The sequence below is a fragment of the Pseudophryne corroboree genome, chromosome 4 (genome assembly GCF_028390025.1).
Source record: "Pseudophryne corroboree isolate aPseCor3 chromosome 4, aPseCor3.hap2, whole genome shotgun sequence".
In the NCBI taxonomy this organism is placed as follows: Eukaryota; Metazoa; Chordata; class Amphibia; order Anura; family Myobatrachidae; genus Pseudophryne; species Pseudophryne corroboree.
In genome coordinates, this window is record NC_086447.1 from 29,837,212 (window position 1) to 29,856,905 (window position 19,694).

Here is a 19,694-nt window from a genome sequence, read left to right on the forward strand (position 1 = left end):
AAGGAATCATGATTTCTACAAAGATTTTAACATTTTCTATGGACCTTGTCATCTGAGCATATCTTAAGCAACAACTATAAGTGCGAAAACAGCACATAAGGAAAAGGATGCATTGGCTGGGAATCGACACCGGGTCAACTGCTTGGAAGGCAGCTATGCTCACTACTATACCACCAATGCTTGAGCACTTTTCAAATGCATATAGTGGCCAATATGGAAATCACAACAACTGTTTGAAAGATTTTTATAGCCTGCGCTGTAGCACCATTGGTGGTAGATATTCAAACAAAATTGGCAAATTGCATGACATTCACAATTCAAGATTTAGGCTCATCCATACTTAAGGTTTTTATGCACCATTGAACTGATATACAGGGGTATCAAAACTGAGAAAAGAAAAGACCTTTGATGTACTTGCATATGTCACCTCAGTGAACTTTGTAAAATGTGTTTACAAATCTTTAATCATGCAGTGGTGGAATCAAAAGTCATCTGCTAAGAAGGAATCATGATTTCTACAAAGATTTTAACATTTTCTATGGACCTTGTCATCTGAGCATATCTTAAGCAACAACTATAAGTGCGAAAACAGCACATAAGGAAACGGATGCATTGGCCGGGAATCGAACCCGAGTCAATTGCTTGGAAGGCAGCTATGGTCACCACTATACCACCAATGCTTGAGCGCTTTTTCAATGCATATAGTGGCCAATATGGAAATCACAACAACTGTTTGAAAGATATTTATAGCCTGCGCTGTAGCACCATTGGTGGAAGATATTCAAACAAAATTGGCAAATTGCATGACATTCACAATTCAAGATTTAGGCTCATCCATACTTAAGGTTTTTATGCACCACTGAACTGATATACAGTGGTATCAAAACTGAGAAAAGAAAAGACCTTCGATTTACTTGCATATGGCACCTCAGTGATTCTTGTAAAATGTATTTACAAATCTTTAATCAGGCAGTGGTGGAATCAAAAGTCATCTGCTAAGAAGGAATCATGATTTCTACAAAGATTTTAACATTTTCTATGGACCTTGTCATCTGAGCATATCTTAAGCAACAACTATAAGTGCGAAAACAGCACATAAGGAAAAGGATGCATTGGCCGGGAATCGAACACGGGTCAACTGCTTGGAAGGCAGCTATGCTCACCACTATACCACCAATGCTTGAGCACTTTTCAAATGCATATAGTGGCCAATATGGAAATCACAACAACTGTTTGAAAGATTTTTATAGCCTGCGCTGTAGCACCATTGGTGGTAGATATTCAAACAAAATTGGCAAATTGCATGACATTCACAATTCAAGATTTAGGCTCATCCATACTTAAGGTTTTTATGCACCATTGAACTGATATACAGTGGAATCAAAACTGAGAAAAGAAAAGACCTTCGATTTACTTGCATATGGCACCTCAGTAAACTTTGTAAAATGTATTTACAAATCTTTAATCAGGCAGTGGTGGAATCAAAAGTCATCTGCTAAAAAGGAATCATGATTTCTACAAAGATTTTAACATTTTCTATGGACCTTGTCATCTGAGCATATCTTAAGCAACAACTATAAGTGCGAAAACAGCACATAAGGAAAAGGATGCATTGGCCGGGAATCGAACCCAGGTCAACTGCTTGGAATGCAGCTATGCTCACCACTATACCACCAATTCTTGAGCTCTTTTTGAATGCATATAGTGGCCAATATGGAAATCACAACAACTGTTTGAAAGATATTTATAGCCTGCGCTGTAGCACCATTGGTGGAAGATATTCAAACAAAATTGGCAAATTGCATGACATTCACAATTCAAGATTTAGGCTCATCCAAACTTAAGGTTTTTATGCACCATTGAACTGATATACAGTGGTATCAAAACTGAGAAAAGAAAAGACCTTCGATTTACTTGCATATGGCACCTCAGTGATTCTTGTAAAATGTATTTACAAATCTTTAATCAGGCAGTGGTGGAATCAAAAGTCATCTGCTAAGAAGGAATCATGATTTCTACAAAGATTTTAACATTTTCTATGGACCTTGTCATCTGAGCATATCTTAAGCAACAACTATAAGTGCGAAAACAGCACATAAGGAAAAGGATGCATTGGCCGGGAATCGAACACGGGTCAACTGCTTGGAAGGCAGCTATGCTCACCACTATACCACCAATGCTTGAGCACTTTTCAAATGCATATAGTGGCCAATATGGAAATCACAACAACTGTTTGAAAGATATTTATAGCCTGCGCTGTAGCACCATTGGTGGAAGATATTCAAACAAAATTGGCAAATTGCATGACATTCACAATTCAAGATTTAGGCTCATCCATACTTAAGGTTTTTATGCACCATTGAACTGATATACAGTGGTATCAAAACTGAGAAAAGAAAAGACCTTCGATTTACTTGCATATGGCACCTCAGTGAACTTTGTAAAATGTATTTACAAATCTTTAATCATGCAGTGGTGGAATCAAAAGTCATCTGCTAAGAAGGAATCATGATTTCTACAAAGATTTTAACATTTTCTATGGACCTTGTCATCTGAGCATATCTTAAGCAACAACTATAAGTGCGAAAACAGCACATAAGGAAAAGGATGCATTGTCCGGGAATCGAACCCGAGTCAATTGCTTGGAAGGCAGCTATGCTCACCACTATACCACCAATGCTTGAGCGCTTTTTCGATGCATATAGTGGCCAATATGGAAATCACAACAACTGTTTGAAAGATATTTATAGCCTGCGCTGTAGCACCATTCGTGGAAGATATTCAAACAAAATTGGCAAATTGCATGACATTCACAATTCAAGATTTAGGCTCATCCATACTTAAGGTTTTTATGCACCATTGAACTGATATACAGGGGTATCAAAACTGAGAAAAGAAAAGACCTTTGATGTACTTGCATATGTCACCTCAGTGAACTTTGTAAAATGTGTTTACAAATCTTTAATCATGCAGTGGTGGAATCAAAAGTCATCTGCTAAGAAGGAATCATGATTTCTACAAAGATTTTAACATTTTCTATGGACCTTGTCATCTGAGCATATCTTAAGCAACAACTATAAGTGCGAAAACAGCACATAAGGAAACGGATGCATTGGCCGGGAATCGAACCCGAGTCAATTGCTTGGAAGGCAGCTATGGTCACCACTATACCACCAATGCTTGAGCGCTTTTTCGATGCATATAGTGGCCAATATGGAAATCACAACAACTGTTTGAAAGATATTTATAGCCTGCGCTGTAGCACCATTGGTGGAAGATATTCAAACAAAATTGGCAAATTGCATGACATTCACAATTCAAGATTTAGGCTCATCCATACTTAAGGTTTTTATGCACCACTGAACTGATATACAGTGGTATCAAAACTGAGAAAAGAAAAGACCTTCGATTTACTTGCATATGGCACCTCAGTGATTCTTGTAAAATGTATTTACAAATCTTTAATCAGGCAGTGGTGGAATCAAAAGTCATCTGCTAAGAAGGAATCATGATTTCTACAAAGATTTTAACATTTTCTATGGACCTTGTCATCTGAGCATATCTTAAGCAGCAACTATAAGTGCGAAAACAGCACATAAGGAAAAGGATGCATTGGCCGGGAATCGAACACGGGTCAACTGCTTGGAAGGCAGCTATGCTCACCACTATACCACCAATGCTTGAGCACTTTTCAAATGCATATAGTGGCCAATATGGAAATCACAACAACTGTTTGAAAGATTTTTATAGCCTGCGCTGTAGCACCATTGGTGGTAGATATTCAAACAAAATTGGCAAATTGCATGACATTCACAATTCAAGATTTAGGCTCATCCATACTTAAGGTTTTTATGCACCATTGAACTGATATACAGTGGAATCAAAACTGAGAAAAGAAAAGACCTTCGATTTACTTGCATATGGCACCTCAGTAAACTTTGTAAAATGTATTTACAAATCTTTAATCAGGCAGTGGTGGAATCAAAAGTCATCTGCTAAAAAGGAATCATGATTTCTACAAAGATTTTAACATTTTCTATGGACCTTGTCATCTGAGCATATCTTAAGCAACAACTATAAGTGCGAAAACAGCACATAAGGAAAAGGATGCATTGGCCGGGAATCGAACCCAGGTCAACTGCTTGGAATGCAGCTATGCTCACCACTATACCACCAATTCTTGAGCTCTTTTTGAATGCATATAGTGGCCAATATGGAAATCACAACAACTGTTTGAAAGATATTTATAGCCTGCGCTGTAGCACCATTGGTGGAAGATATTCAAACAAAATTGGCAAATTGCATGACATTCACAATTCAAGATTTAGGCTCATCCAAACTTAAGGTTTTTATGCACCATTGAACTGATATACAGTGGTATCAAAACTGAGAAAAGAAAAGACCTTCGATTTACTTGCATATGGCACCTCAGTGATTCTTGTAAAGTGTATTTACAAATCTTTAATCAGGCAGTGGTGGAATCAAAAGTCATCTGCTAAGAAGGAATCATGATTTCTACAAAGATTTTAACATTTTCTATGGACCTTGTCATCTGAGCATATCTTAAGCAACAACTATAAGTGCGAAAACAGCACATAAGGAAAAGGATGCATTGGCCGTGAATCGAACACGGGTCAACTGCTTGGAAGGAAGCTATGCTCACCACTATACCACCAATGCTTGAGCACTTTTTGAATGCATATAGTGGCCAATATGGAAATCACAACAACTGTTTGAAAGATATTTATAGCCTGCGCTGTAGCACCATTCGTGGAAGATATTCAAACAAAATTGGCAAATTGCATGACATTCACAATTCAAGATTTAGGCTCATCCATACTTAAGGTTTTTATGCACCATTGAACTGATATACAGTGGTATCAAAACTGAGAAAAGAAAAGACCTTCGATTTACTTGCATATGGCACCTCAGTGAACTTTGTAAAATGTATTTACAAATCTTTAATCATGCAGTGGTGGAATCAAAAGTCATCTGCTAAGAAGGAATCATGATTTCTACAAAGATTTTAACATTTTCTATGGACCTTGTCATCTGAGCATATCTTAAGCAACAACTATAAGTGCGAAAACAGCACATAAGGAAAAGGATGCATTGTCCGGGAATCGAACCCGAGTCAATTGCTTGGAAGGCAGCTATGCTCACCACTATACCACCAATGCTTGAGCGCTTTTTCGATGCATATAGTGGCCAATATGGAAATCACAACAACTGTTTGAAAGATATTTATAGCCTGCGCTGTAGCACCATTCGTGGAAGATATTCAAACAAAATTGGCAAATTGCATGACATTCACAATTCAAGATTTAGGCTCATCCATACTTAAGGTTTTTATGCACCATTGAACTGATATACAGTGGTATAAAAACTGAGAATAGAAAAGACCTTCGTTTTACTTGCATATGGCACCTCAGTGAACTTTGTAAAATGTATTTACAAATCTTTAATCAGGCAGTGGTGGAATCAAAAGTCATCTGCTAAGAATGAATCATGATTTCTACATAGATTTTAACATTTTCTATGGACCTTGTCATCTGAGCATATCTTAAGCAACAACTATAAGTGCGAAAACAGCACATAAGGAAAAGAATGCATTGGCCGGGAATCGAACCCGGGTCAACAGCTTGGAAGGCAGCTATGCTCACCACTATACCACCAATGCTTGAACTCTTTTCAAATGCATATAGTGGCCAATATGGAAATCACAACAACTGTTTGAAAGATATTTTTATAGCCTGCGCTGTAGCACCATTGGTGGAAGATATTCAAACAAAATTGGCAAATTGCATGACATTCACAATTCAAGATTTAGGCTCATCCAAACTTAAGGTTTTTATGCACCATTGAACTGATATACAGTGGTATCAAAACTGAGAAAAGAAAAGACCTTCGATTTACTTGCATATGGCACCTCAGTGATTCTTGTAAAATGTATTTACAAATCTTTAATCATGCAGTGGTGGAATCAAAACTCATCTGCTAAAAAAGAATCATGATTTCTACAAAGATTTTAACATTTTCTATGGACCTTGTCATCTGAGCATATCTTAAGCAACAACTATAAGTGCGAAAACAGCACATAAGGAAAAGGATGCATTGGCCGGGAATCGAACCCAGGTCAACTGCTTGGAATGCAGCTATGCTCACCACTATACCACCAATTCTTGAGCTCTTTTTGAATGCATATAGTGGCCAATATGGAAATCACAACAACTGTTTGAAAGATATTTATAGCCTGCGCTGTAGCACCATTCGTGGAAGATATTCAAACAAAATTGGCAAATTGCATGACATTCACAATTCAAGATTTAGGCTCATCCATACTTAAGGTTTTTATGCACCATTGAACTGATATACAGTGGTATCAAAACTGAGAAAAGAAAAGACCTTCGATTTACTTGCATATGGCACCTCAGTGAACTTTGTAAAATGTGTTTACAAATCTTTAATCATGCAGTGGTGGAATCAAAAGTCATCTGCTAAGAAGGAATCATGATTTCTACAAAGATTTTAACATTTTCTATGGACCTTGTCATCTGAGCATATCTTAAGCAACAACTATAAGTGCGAAAACAGCACATAAGGAAACGGATGCATTGGCCGGGAATCGAACCCGAGTCAATTGCTTGGAAGGCAGCTATGGTCACCACTATACCACCAATGCTTGAGCGCTTTTTCTATGCATATAGTGGCCAATATGGAAATCACAACAACTGTTTGAAAGATATTTATAGCCTGCGCTGTAGCACCATTGGTGGAAGATATTCAAACAAAATTGGCAAATTGCATGACATTCACAATTCAAGATTTAGGCTCATCCATACTTAAGGTTTTTATGCACCACTGAACTGATATACAGTGGTATCAAAACTGAGAAAAGAAAAGACCTTCGATTTACTTGCATATGGCACCTCAGTGATTCTTGTAAAATGTATTTACAAATCTTTAATCAGGCAGTGGTGGAATCAAAAGTCATCTGCTAAGAAGGAATCATGATTTCTACAAAGATTTTAACATTTTCTATGGACCTTGTCATCTGAGCATATCTTAAGCAACAACTATAAGTGCGAAAACAGCACATAAGGAAAAGGATGCATTGGCCGGGAATCGACACCGGGTCAACTGCTTGGAAGGCAGCTATGCTCACCACTATACCACCAATGCTTGAGCGCTTTTTCGATGCATATAGTGGCCAATATGGAAATCACAACAACTGTTTGAAAGATATTTATAGCCTGCGCTGTAGCACCATTCGTGGAAGATATTCAAACAAAATTGGCAAATTGCATGACATTCACAATTCAAGATTTAGGCTCATCCATACTTAAGGTTTTTATGCACCATTGAACTGATATACAGTGGTATAAAAACTGAGATTAGAAAAGACCTTCGTTTTACTTGCATATGGCACCTCAGTGAACTTTGTAAAATGTATTTACAAATCTTTAATCAGGCAGTGGTGGAATCAAAAGTCATCTGCTAAGAATGAATCATGATTTCTACAAAGATTTTAACATTTTCTATGGACCTTGTCATCTGAGCATATCTTAAGCAACAACTATAAGTGCGAAAACAGCACATAAGGAAAAGAATGCATTGGCCGGGAATCGAACCCGGGTCAACAGCTTGGAAGACAGCTATGCTCACCACTATACCACCAATGCTTGAACTCTTTTCAGATGCATATAGTGGCCAATATGGAAATCACAACAACTGTTTGAAAGATATTTATAGCCTGCGCTGTAGCACCATTGGTGGTAGATATTCAAACAAAATTGGCAAATTGCATGACATTCACAATTCAAGATTTAGGCTCATCCAAACTTAAGGTTTTTATGCACCATTGAACTGATATACAGTGGTATCAAAACTGAGAAAAGAAAAGACCTTCGATTTACTTGCATATGGCACCTCAGTGATTCTTGTAAAATGTATTTACAAATCTTTAATCAGGCAGTGGTGGAATCAAAAGTCATCTGCTAAGAAGGAATCATGATTTCTACAAAGATTTTAACATTTTCTATGGACCTTGTCATCTGAGCATATCTTAAGCAACAACTATAAGTGCGAAAACAGCACATAAGGAAAAGGATGCATTGGCCGGGAATCGAACCCGGGTCAACTGCTTGGAAGGCAGCTATGCTCACCACTATACCACCAATGCTTGAGCACTTTTCAAATGCATATAGTGGCCAATATGGAAATCACAACAACTGTTTGAAAGATTTTTATAGCCTGCGCTGTAGCACCATTGGTGGTAGATATTCAAACAAAATTGGCAAATTGCATGACATTCACAATTCAAGATTTAGGCTCATCCATACTTAAGGTTTTTATGCACCATTGAACTGATATACAGTGGTATCAAAACTGAGAAAAGAAAAGACCTTTGATGTACTTGCATATGGCACCTCAGTGAACTTTGTAAAATGTGTTTACAAATCTTTAATCATGCAGTGGTGGAATCAAAACTCATCTGCTAAAAAAGAATCATGATTTCTACAAAGATTTTAACATTTTCTATGGACCTTGTCATCTGAGCATATCTTAAGCAACAACTATAAGTGCGAAAACAGCACATAAGGAAAAGGATGCATTGGCCGGGAATCGAACCCGGGTCAACTGCTTGGAAGGCAGCTATGCTCACCACTATACCACCAATGCTTGAGCTCTTTTCGAATGCATGTAGTGGCCAATATGGAAATCACAACAACTGTTTGAAAGATATTTATAGCTTGCGCTGTAGCACCATTGGTGGAAGATATTCAAACAAAATTGGCAAATTGCATGACATTCACAATTCAAGATTTAGGCTCATCCATACTTAAGGTTTTTATGCACCAATGAACTTACATACAGTGGTATCAAAACTGAGAAAAGAAAAGACCTTCGATTTACTTGCATATGGCACCTCAGTGAACTTTGTAAAATGTATTTACAAATCTTTAATCAGGCAGTGGTGGAATCAAAAGTCATCTGCTAAGAAGGAATCATGATTTCTACAAAGATTTTAACATTTTCTATGGACCTTGTCATCTGAGCATATCTTAAGCAACAACTATAAGTGCGAAAACAGCACATAAGGAAAAGGATGCATTGGCTGGGAATCGACACCGGGTCAACTGCTTGGAAGGCAGCTATGCTCACCACTATACCACCAATGCTTGAGCACTTTTCAAATGCATATAGTGGCCAATATGGAAATCACAACAACTGTTTGAAAGATTTTTATAGCCTGCGCTGTAGCACCATTGGTGGTAGATATTCAAACAAAATTGGCAAATTGCATGACATTCACAATTCAAGATTTAGGCTCATCCATACTTAAGGTTTTTATGCACCATTGAACTGATATACAGTGGTATCAAAACTGAGAAAAGAAAAGACCTTTGATGTACTTGCATATGTCACCTCAGTGAACTTTGTAAAATGTGTTTACAAATCTTTAATCATGCAGTGGTGGAATCAAAAGTCATCTGCTAAGAAGGAATCATGATTTCTACAAAGATTTTAACATTTTCTATGGACCTTGTCATCTGAGCATATCTTAAGCAACAACTATAAGTGCGAAAACAGCACATAAGGAAACGGATGCATTGGCCGGGAATCGAACCCGAGTCAATTGCTTGGAAGGCAGCTATGGTCACCACTATACCACCAATGCTTGAGCGCTTTTTCGATGCATATAGTGGCCAATATGGAAATCACAACAACTGTTTGAAAGATATTTATAGCCTGCGCTGTAGCACCATTGGTGGAAGATATTCAAACAAAATTGGCAAATTGCATGACATTCACAATTCAAGATTTAGGCTCATCCATACTTAAGGTTTTTATGCACCACTGAACTGATATACAGTGGTATCGAAACTGAGAAAAGAAAAGACCTTTGATTTACTTGCATATGGCACCTCAGTGAACTTTGTAAAATATATTTACAAATCTTTAATCAGGCAGTGGTGGAATCAAAAGTCATCTGCTAAGAAGGAATCATGATTTCTACAAAGATTTTAACATTTTCTATGGACCTTGTCATCTGAGCATATCTTAAGCAACAACTATAAGTGCGAAAACAGCACATAAGGAAAAGGATGCATTGGCCGGGAATCGAACCCGAGTCAATTGCTTGGAAGGCAGTTATGCTCACCACTATACCACCAATGCTTGAGCACTTTTCGATTGCATATAGTGGCCAATATGGAAATCACAACAACTGTTTGAAAGATATTTATAGCCTGCGCTGTAGCACCATTGGTGGAAGATATTCAAACAAAATTGGCAAATTGCATGACAGTCACAATTCAAGATTTAGGCTCATCCATACTTAAGGTTTTTATGCACCACTGAACTGATATACAGTAGTATCAAAACTGAGAAAAGAAAAGACCTTTGATTTACTTGCATATGGCACCTCAGTGAACTTTGTAAAATGTATTTACAAATCTTTAATCAGGCAGTGGTGGAATCAAAAGTCATCTGCTAAGAAGGAATCATGATTTCTACAAAGATTTTAACATTTTCTATGGACCTTGTCATCTGAGCATATCTTAAGCAACAACTATAAGTGCGAAAACAGCACATAAGGAAAAGGATGCATTGGCTGGGAATCGACCCCGGGTCAACTGCTTGGAAGGCAGCTATGCTCACCACTATACCACCAATGCTTAAGCACTTTTCAGATGCATATAGTGGCCAATATGGAAATCACAACAACTGTTTGAAAGATATTTATAGCCTGCGCTGTAGCACCATTGGTGGAAGATATTCAAACAAAATTGGCAAATTGCATGACATTCACAATTCAAGATTTAGGCTCATCCATACTTAAGGTTTTTATGCACCACTGAACTGATATACAGTGGTATCAAAACTGAGAAAAGAAAAGACCTTTGATTTACTTGCATATGGCACCTCAGTGAACTTTGTAAAATGTATTTACAAATCTTTAATCAGGCAGTGGTGGAATCAAAAGTCATCTGCTAAGAAGGAATCATGATTTCTACAAAGATTTTAACATTTTCTATGGACCTTGTCATCTGAGCATATCTTAAGCAACAACTATAAGTGCGAAAACAGCACATAAGGAAAAGGATGCATTGGCCGGGAATCGAACCCGAGTCAATTGCTTGGAAGGCAGTTATGCTCACCACTATACCACCAATGCTTGAGCACTTTTCGATTGCATATAGTGGCCAATATGGAAATCACAACAACTGTTTGAAAGATATTTATAGCCTGCGCTGTAGCACCATTGGTGGAAGATATTCAAACAAAATTGGCAAATTGCATGACATTCACAATTCAAGATTTAGGCTCATCCATACTTAAGGTTTTTATGCACCACTGAACTGATATACAGTGGTATCAAAACTGAGAAAAGAAAAGACCTTTGATTTACTTGCATATGGCACCTCAGTGAACTTTGTAAAATGTATTTACAAATCTTTAATCAGGCAGTGGTGGAATCAAAAGTCATCTGCTAAGAAGGAATCATGATTTCTACAAAGATTTTAACATTTTCTATGGACCTTGTCATCTGAGCATATCTTAAGCAACAACTATAAGTGCGAAAACAGCACATAAGGAAAAGGATGCATTGGCCGGGAATCGAACCCGAGTCAATTGCTTGGAAGGCAGTTATGCTCACCACTATACCACCAATGCTTGAGCACTTTTCGATTGCATATAGTGGCCAATATGGAAATCACAACAACTGTTTAAAAGATATTTATAGCCTGCGCTGTAGCACCATTGGTGGAAGATATTCAAACAAAATTGGCAAATTGCTTGACATTCACAATTCAAGATTTAGGCTCATCCATACTTAAGGTTTTTATGCACCACTGAACTGATATACAGTGGTATCAAAACTGAGAAAAGAAAAGACCTTTGATTTACTTGCATATGGCACCTCAGTGAACTTTGTAAAATGTGTTTACAAATCTTTAATCATGCAGTGGTGGAATCAAAAGTCATCTGCTAAGAAGGAATCATGATTTCTACAAAGATTTTAACATTTTCTATGGACCTTGTCATCTGAGCATATCTTAAGCAACAACTATAAGTGCGAAAACAGCACATAAGGAAACGGATGCATTGGCCGGGAATCGAACCCGAGTCAATTGCTTGGAAGGCAGCTATGGTCACCACTATACCACCAATGCTTGAGCGCTTTTTCGATGCATATAGTGGCCAATATGGAAATCACAACAACTGTTTGAAAGATATTTATAGCCTGCGCTGTAGCACCATTGGTGGAAGATATTCAAACAAAATTGGCAAATTGCATGACATTCACAATTCAAGATTTAGGCTCATCCATACTTAAGGTTTTTATGCACCACTGAACTGATATACAGTGGTATCAAAACTGAGAAAAGAAAAGACCTTTGATTTACTTGCATATGGCACCTCAGTGAACTTTGTAAAATGTATTTACAAATCTTTAATCAGGCAGTGGTGGAATCAAAAGTCATCTGCTAAGAAGGAATCATGATTTCTACAAAGATTTTAACATTTTCTATGGACCTTGTCATCTGAGCATATCTTAAGCAACAACTATAAGTGCGAAAACAGCACATAAGGAAAAGGATGTATTGGCCGGGAATCGAACCCGAGTCAATTGCTTGGAAGGCAGTTATGCTCACCACTATACCACCAATGCTTGAGCACTTTTCGATTGCATATAGTGGCCAATATGGAAATCACAACAACTGTTTGAAAGATATTTATAGCCTGCGCTGTAGCACCATTGGTGGAAGATATTCAAACAAAATTGGCAAATTGCATGACATTCACAATTCAAGTTTTAGGCTCATCCATACTTAAGATTTTTATGCACCACTGAACTGATATACAGTGGTATCAAAACTGAGAAAAGAAAAGACCTTTGATTTACTTGCATATGGCACCTCAGTGAACTTTGTAAAATGTATTTACAAATCTTTAATCAGGCAGTGGTGGAATCAAAAGTCATCTGCTAAGAAGGAATCATGATTTCTACAAAGATTTTAACATTTTCTATGGACCTTGTCATCTGAGCATATCTTAAGCAACAACTATAAGTGCGAAAACAGCACATAAGGAAAAGGATGCATTGGCCGGGAATCGAACCCGAGTCAATTGCTTGGGAGGCAGTTATGCTCACCACTATACCACCAATGCTTGAGCACTTTTCAATTGCATATAGTGGCCAATATGGAAATCACAACAACTGTTTGAAAGATATTTATAGCCTGCGCTGTAGCACCATTGGTGGAAGATATTCAAACAAAATTGGCAAATTGCATGACATTCACAATCCAAGATTTAGGCTCATCCATACTTAAGGTTTTTATGCACCACTGAACTGATATACAGTGGTATCAAAACTGAGAAAAGAAAAGACCTTTGATTTACTTGCATACGGCACCTCAGTGAACTTTGTAAAATGTATTTACAAATCTTTAATCAGGCAGTGGTGGAATCAAAAGTCATCTGCTAAAAATGAATCATGATTTCTACAAAGATTTTAACATTTTCTATGGACCTTGTCATCTGAGCATATCTTAAGCAACAACTATAAGTGCGAAAACAGCACATAAGGAAACGGATGCATTGGCCGGGAATCGAACCCGAGTCAATTGCTTGGAAGGCAGCTATGGTCACCACTATACCACCAATGCTTGAGCGCTTTTTCGATGCATATAGTGGCCAATATGGAAATCACAACAACTGTTTGAAAGATATTTATAGCCTGCGCTGTAGCACCATTGGTGGAAGATATTCAAACAAAATTGGCAAATTGCATGACATTCACAATTCAAGATTTAGGCTCATCCATACTTAAGGTTTTTATGCACCACTGAACTGATATACAGTGGTATCAAAACTGAGAAAAGAAAAGACCTTTGATTTACTTGCATATGGCACCTCAGTGAACTTTGTAAAATGTATTTACAAATCTTTAATCAGGCAGTGGTGGAATCAAAAGTCATCTGCTAAGAAGGAATCATGATTTCTACAAAGATTTTAACATTTTCTATGGACCTTGTCATCTGAGCATATCTTAAGCAACAACTATAAGTGCGAAAACAGCACATAAGGAAAAGGATGTATTGGCCGGGAATCGAACCCGAGTCAATTGCTTGGAAGGCAGTTATGCTCACCACTATACCACCAATGCTTGAGCACTTTTCGATTGCATATAGTGGCCAATATGGAAATCACAACAACTGTTTGAAAGATATTTATAGCCTGCGCTGTAGCACCATTGGTGGAAGATATTCAAACAAAATTGGCAAATTGCATGACATTCACAATTCAAGTTTTAGGCTCATCCATACTTAAGATTTTTATGCACCACTGAACTGATATACAGTGGTATCAAAACTGAGAAAAGAAAAGACCTTTGATTTACTTGCATATGGCACCTCAGTGAACTTTGTAAAATGTATTTACAAATCTTTAATCAGGCAGTGGTGGAATCAAAAGTCATCTGCTAAGAAGGAATCATGATTTCTACAAAGATTTTAACATTTTCTATGGACCTTGTCATCTGAGCATATCTTAAGCAACAACTATAAGTGCGAAAACAGCACATAAGGAAAAGGATGCATTGGCCGGGAATCGAACCCGAGTCAATTGCTTGGGAGGCAGTTATGCTCACCACTATACCACCAATGCTTGAGCACTTTTCAATTGCATATAGTGGCCAATATGGAAATCACAACAACTGTTTGAAAGATATTTATAGCCTGCGCTGTAGCACCATTGGTGGAAGATATTCAAACAAAATTGGCAAATTGCATGACATTCACAATCCAAGATTTAGGCTCATCCATACTTAAGGTTTTTATGCACCACTGAACTGATATACAGTGGTATCAAAACTGAGAAAAGAAAAGACCTTTGATTTACTTGCATACGGCACCTCAGTGAACTTTGTAAAATGTATTTACAAATCTTTAATCAGGCAGTGGTGGAATCAAAAGTCATCTGCTAAAAATGAATCATGATTTCTACAAAGATTTTAACATTTTCTATGGACCTTGTCATCTGAGCATATCTTAAGCAACAACTATAAGTGCGAAAACAGCACATAAGGAAAAGGATGCATTGGCCGGGAATCGAACCCGAGTCAATTGCTTGGAAGGCAGTTATGCTCACCACTATACCACCAATGCTTGAGCACTTTTCGATTGCATATAGTGGCCAATATGGAAATCACAACAACTGTTTGAAAGATATTTATAGCCTGCGCTGTAGCACCATTGGTGGAAGATATTCAAACAAAATTGGCAAATTGCATGACATTCACAATTCAAGATTTAGGCTCATCCATACTTAAGGTTTTTATGCACCATTGAACTGACATACAGTGGTATCAAAACTGAGAAAAGAAAAGACCTTCGATTTACTTGCATATGGCACCTCAGTGAACTTTGTAAAATGTATTTACAAATCTTTAATCAGGCAGTGGTGGAATCAAAAGTCATCTGCTAAGAAGGAATCATGATTTCTACAAAGATTTTAACATTTTCTATTTACCTTGTCATCTGAGCATATCTTAAGCAACAACTATAAGTGCGAAAACAGCACATAAGGAAAAGGATGCATTGGCCGGGAATCGAACCCGGGTCAACTGCTTGGAAGGCAGCTATGCTCACCACTATACCACCAATGCTTGAGCTCTTTTCGATTGCATATAGTGGCCAATATGGAAATCACAACAACTGTTTGAAAGATATTTATAGCCTGCGCTGTAGCACCAATGGTGGAAGATATTCAAACAAAATTGGAAAATTGCATGACATTCACAATTCAAGATTTAGGCTCATTCATACTTAAGGTTTTTATGCACCAATGAACTTACATACAGTGGTATCAAAACTGAGAAAAGAAAAGACCTTCGATTTACTTTCATATGGCACCTCAGTGAACTTTGTAAAATGTATTTACAAATCTTTAATCAGGCAGTGGTGGAATCAAAAGTCATCTGCTAAGAAAGAATCATGATTTCTACAAAGATTTTAACATTTTCTATGGACCTTGTCATCTGAGCATATCTTAAGCAACAACTATAAGTGCGAAAACAGCACATAAGGAAAAGGATGCATTGGCCGGGAATCGAACCCGGGTCAACTGTTTGGAAGGCAGCTATGCTCACCACTATACCACCAATGCTTGAGCACTTTTCAAATGCATAGAGTGGCCAATATGGAAATCACAACAACTGTTTGAAAGATTTTTATAGCCTGCGCTGTAGCACCATTGGTGGTAGATATTCAAACAAAATTGGCAAATTGCATGACATTCACAATTCAAGATTTAGGCTCATCCATACTTAAGGTTTTTATGCACCATTGAACTGATATACAGTGGTATCAAAACTGAGAAAAGAAAAGACCTTCGATTTACTTGCATATGGCACCTCAGTGATTCTTGTAAAATGTATTTACAAATCTTTAATCAGGTAGTGGTGGAATCAAAAGTCATCTGCTAAGAATGAATCATGATTTCTACAAAGATTTTAACATTTTCTATGGACCTTGTCATCTGAGCATATCTTAAGCAACAACTATAAGTGCGAAAACAGCACATAAGGAAAAGGATGCATTGGCCGGGAATCGAACCCGGGTCAACTGCTTGGAAGGTAGCTATGCTCACCACTATACCACCAATGCTTGTGCACTTTTCAAATGCATAGAGTGGCCAATATGGAAATCACAACAACTGTTTGAAAGATTTTTATAGCCTGCGCTGTAGCACCATTGGTGGTAGATATTCAAACAAAATTGGCAAATTGCATGACATTCACAATTCAAGATTTAGGCTCATCCATACTTAAGGTTTTTATGCACCATTGAACTGATATACAGTGGTATCAAAACTGAGAAAAGAAAAGACCTTTGATGTACTTGCATATGGCACCTCAGTGAACTTTGTAAAATGTGTTTACAAATCTTTAATCATGCAGTGGTGGAATCAAAAGTCATCTGCTAAGAAGGAATCATGATTTCTACAAAGATTTTAACATTTTCTATGGACCTTGTCATCTGAGCATATCTTAAGCAACAACTATAAGTGCGAAAACAGCACATAAGGAAACGGATGCATTGGCCGGGAATCGAACCCGAGTCAATTGCTTGGAAGGCAGCTAAGTCACCACTATACCACCAATGCTTGAGCACTTTTCGATTGCATATAGTGGCCAATATGGAAATCACAACAACTGTTTGAAAGATTTTTATAGCCTGCGCTGTAACACCATTGGTGGAAGATATTCAAACAAAATTGGCATATTGCATGACATTCACAATTCAAGATTTAGGCTCATCCATACTTAAGGTTTTTATGCACCACTGAACTGATATACAGTGGTATCAAAACTGAGAAAAGAAAAGACCTTTGATGTACTTGCATATGGCACCTCAGTGAACTTTGTAAAATGTGTTTACAAATCTTTAATCAGGCAGTGGTGGAATCAAAAGTCATCTGCTAAGAAGGAATCATGATTTCTACAAAGATTTTAACATTTTCTATTTACCTTGTCATCTGAGCATATCTTAAGCAACAACTATAAGTGCGAAAACAGCACATAAGGAAAAGGATGCATTGGCCGGGAATCGAACCCGGGTCAACTGCTTGGAAGGCAGCTATGCTCACCACTATACCACCAATGCTTGAGCTCTTTTCGATTGCATATAGTGGCCAATATGGAAATCACAACAACTGTTTGAAAGATATTTATAGCCTGCGCTGTAGCACCAATGGTGGAAGATATTCAAACAAAATTGGAAAATTGCATGACATTCACAATTCAAGATTTAGGCTCATTCATACTTAAGGTTTTTATGCACCAATGAACTTACATACAGTGGTATCAAAACTGAGAAAAGAAAAGACCTTCGATTTACTTTCATATGGCACCTCAGTGAACTTTGTAAAATGTATTTACAAATCTTTAATCAGGCAGTGGTGGAATCAAAAGTCATCTGCTAAGAAAGAATCATGATTTCTACAAAGATTTTAACATTTTCTATGGACCTTGTCATCTGAGCATATCTTAAGCAACAACTATAAGTGCGAAAACAGCACATAAGGAAAAGGATGCATTGGCCGGGAATCGAACCCGGGTCAACTGTTTGGAAGGCAGCTATGCTCACCACTATACCACCAATGCTTGAGCACTTTTCAAATGCATAGAGTGGCCAATATGGAAATCACAACAACTGTTTGAAAGATTTTTATAGCCTGCGCTGTAGCACCATTGGTGGTAGATATTCAAACAAAATTGGCAAATTGCATGACATTCACAATTCAAGATTTAGGCTCATCCATACTTAAGGTTTTTATGCACCATTGAACTGATATACAGTGGTATCAAAACTGAGAAAAGAAAAGACCTTCGATTTACTTGCATATGGCACCTCAGTGATTCTTGTAAAATGTATTTACAAATCTTTAATCAGGTAGTGGTGGAATCAAAAGTCATCTGCTAAGAATGAATCATGATTTCTACAAAGATTTTAACATTTTCTATGGACCTTGTCATCTGAGCATATCTTAAGCAACAACTATAAGTGCGAAAACAGCACATAAGGAAAAGGATGCATTGGCCGGGAATGGAACCCGGGTCAACAGCTTGGAAGGCAGCAATGCTCACCACTATACCACCAATGCTTGAGCTCTTTTCAAATGCATATAGTGGCCAATATGGAAATCACAACAACTGTTTGAAAGATATTTATAGCCTGCGCTGTAGCACCATTGGTGAAAGATATTCAAACAAAATTGGCAAATTGCATGACATTCACAATTCAAGATTTAGGCTCATCCATACTTAAGGTTTTTATGCACCACTGAACTGATATACAGTGGTATCAAAACTGAGAAAAGAAAAGACCTTTGATTTACTTGCATATGGCACCTCAGTGAACTTTGTAAAATGTATTTACAAATCTTTAATCAGGCAGTGGTGGAATCAAAAGTCATCTGCTAAGAAGGAATCATGATTTCTACAAAGATTTTAACATTTTCTATGGACCTTGTCATCTGAGCATATCTTAAGCAACAACTATAAGTGCGAAAACAGCACATAAGGAAAAGGATGCATTGGCCGGGAATCGAACCCGGGTCAACTGCTTGGAAGGTAGCTATGCTCACCACTATACCACCAATGCTTGTGCACTTTTCAAATGCATAGAGTGGCCAATATGGAAATCACAACAACTGTTTGAAAGATTTTTATAGCCTGCGCTGTAGCACCATTGGTGGTAGATATTCAAACAAAATTGGCAAATTGCATGACATTCACAATTCAAGATTTAGGCTCATCCATACTTAAGGTTTTTATGCACCATTGAACTGATATACAGTGGTATCAAAACTGAGAAAAGAAAAGACCTTTGATGTACTTGCATATGGCACCTCAGTGAACTTTGTAAAATGTGTTTACAAATCTTTAATCATGCAGTGGTGGAATCAAAAGTCATCTGCTAAGAAGGAATCATGATTTCTACAAAGATTTTAACATTTTCTATGGACCTTGTCATCTGAGCATATCTTAAGCAACAACTATAAGTGCGAAAACAGCACATAAGGAAACGGATGCATTGGCCGGGAATCGAACCCGAGTCAATTGCTTGGAAGGCAGCTAAGTCACCACTATACCACCAATGCTTGAGCACTTTTCG

The 19,694-nt window shown here is 37.5% G+C and overlaps 15 non-coding genes across 15 annotated transcripts; all 15 read right to left on the reverse strand.

The window, feature by feature from the left end:
• Positions 1 to 1,108: 1,108 nt before the first annotated feature.
• On the reverse strand, positions 1,109 to 1,180 carry TRNAG-UCC (transfer RNA glycine (anticodon UCC)). The gene has a single exon. It is a non-coding gene; the product is annotated as a tRNA-Gly (tRNA).
• Positions 1,181 to 2,108: 928 nt separating this feature from the next.
• TRNAG-UCC (transfer RNA glycine (anticodon UCC)) lies at positions 2,109 to 2,180 on the reverse strand. The gene has a single exon. It is a non-coding gene; the product is annotated as a tRNA-Gly (tRNA).
• Positions 2,181 to 3,608: 1,428 nt separating this feature from the next.
• Positions 3,609 to 3,680, reverse strand: TRNAG-UCC (transfer RNA glycine (anticodon UCC)). The gene has a single exon. It is a non-coding gene; the product is annotated as a tRNA-Gly (tRNA).
• Positions 3,681 to 5,608: 1,928 nt separating this feature from the next.
• TRNAG-UCC (transfer RNA glycine (anticodon UCC)) lies at positions 5,609 to 5,680 on the reverse strand. The gene has a single exon. It is a non-coding gene; the product is annotated as a tRNA-Gly (tRNA).
• Positions 5,681 to 7,610: 1,930 nt separating this feature from the next.
• Positions 7,611 to 7,682, reverse strand: TRNAG-UCC (transfer RNA glycine (anticodon UCC)). Its single transcript has one exon. It is a non-coding gene; the product is annotated as a tRNA-Gly (tRNA).
• Positions 7,683 to 8,110: 428 nt separating this feature from the next.
• TRNAG-UCC (transfer RNA glycine (anticodon UCC)) lies at positions 8,111 to 8,182 on the reverse strand. Its single transcript has one exon. It is a non-coding gene; the product is annotated as a tRNA-Gly (tRNA).
• A 428-nt stretch (positions 8,183 to 8,610) lies between these two features.
• TRNAG-UCC (transfer RNA glycine (anticodon UCC)) lies at positions 8,611 to 8,682 on the reverse strand. The gene has a single exon. It is a non-coding gene; the product is annotated as a tRNA-Gly (tRNA).
• A 4,428-nt stretch (positions 8,683 to 13,110) lies between these two features.
• TRNAG-CCC (transfer RNA glycine (anticodon CCC)) lies at positions 13,111 to 13,182 on the reverse strand. Its single transcript has one exon. It is a non-coding gene; the product is annotated as a tRNA-Gly (tRNA).
• Positions 13,183 to 14,610: 1,428 nt separating this feature from the next.
• Positions 14,611 to 14,682, reverse strand: TRNAG-CCC (transfer RNA glycine (anticodon CCC)). Its single transcript has one exon. It is a non-coding gene; the product is annotated as a tRNA-Gly (tRNA).
• Positions 14,683 to 15,610: 928 nt separating this feature from the next.
• TRNAG-UCC (transfer RNA glycine (anticodon UCC)) lies at positions 15,611 to 15,682 on the reverse strand. Its single transcript has one exon. It is a non-coding gene; the product is annotated as a tRNA-Gly (tRNA).
• A 428-nt stretch (positions 15,683 to 16,110) lies between these two features.
• TRNAG-UCC (transfer RNA glycine (anticodon UCC)) lies at positions 16,111 to 16,182 on the reverse strand. The gene has a single exon. It is a non-coding gene; the product is annotated as a tRNA-Gly (tRNA).
• A 428-nt stretch (positions 16,183 to 16,610) lies between these two features.
• Positions 16,611 to 16,682, reverse strand: TRNAG-UCC (transfer RNA glycine (anticodon UCC)). Its single transcript has one exon. It is a non-coding gene; the product is annotated as a tRNA-Gly (tRNA).
• A 927-nt stretch (positions 16,683 to 17,609) lies between these two features.
• TRNAG-UCC (transfer RNA glycine (anticodon UCC)) lies at positions 17,610 to 17,681 on the reverse strand. Its single transcript has one exon. It is a non-coding gene; the product is annotated as a tRNA-Gly (tRNA).
• Positions 17,682 to 18,109: 428 nt separating this feature from the next.
• On the reverse strand, positions 18,110 to 18,181 carry TRNAG-UCC (transfer RNA glycine (anticodon UCC)). The gene has a single exon. It is a non-coding gene; the product is annotated as a tRNA-Gly (tRNA).
• Positions 18,182 to 19,109: 928 nt separating this feature from the next.
• On the reverse strand, positions 19,110 to 19,181 carry TRNAG-UCC (transfer RNA glycine (anticodon UCC)). The gene has a single exon. It is a non-coding gene; the product is annotated as a tRNA-Gly (tRNA).
• Positions 19,182 to 19,694: the final 513 nt, after the last annotated feature.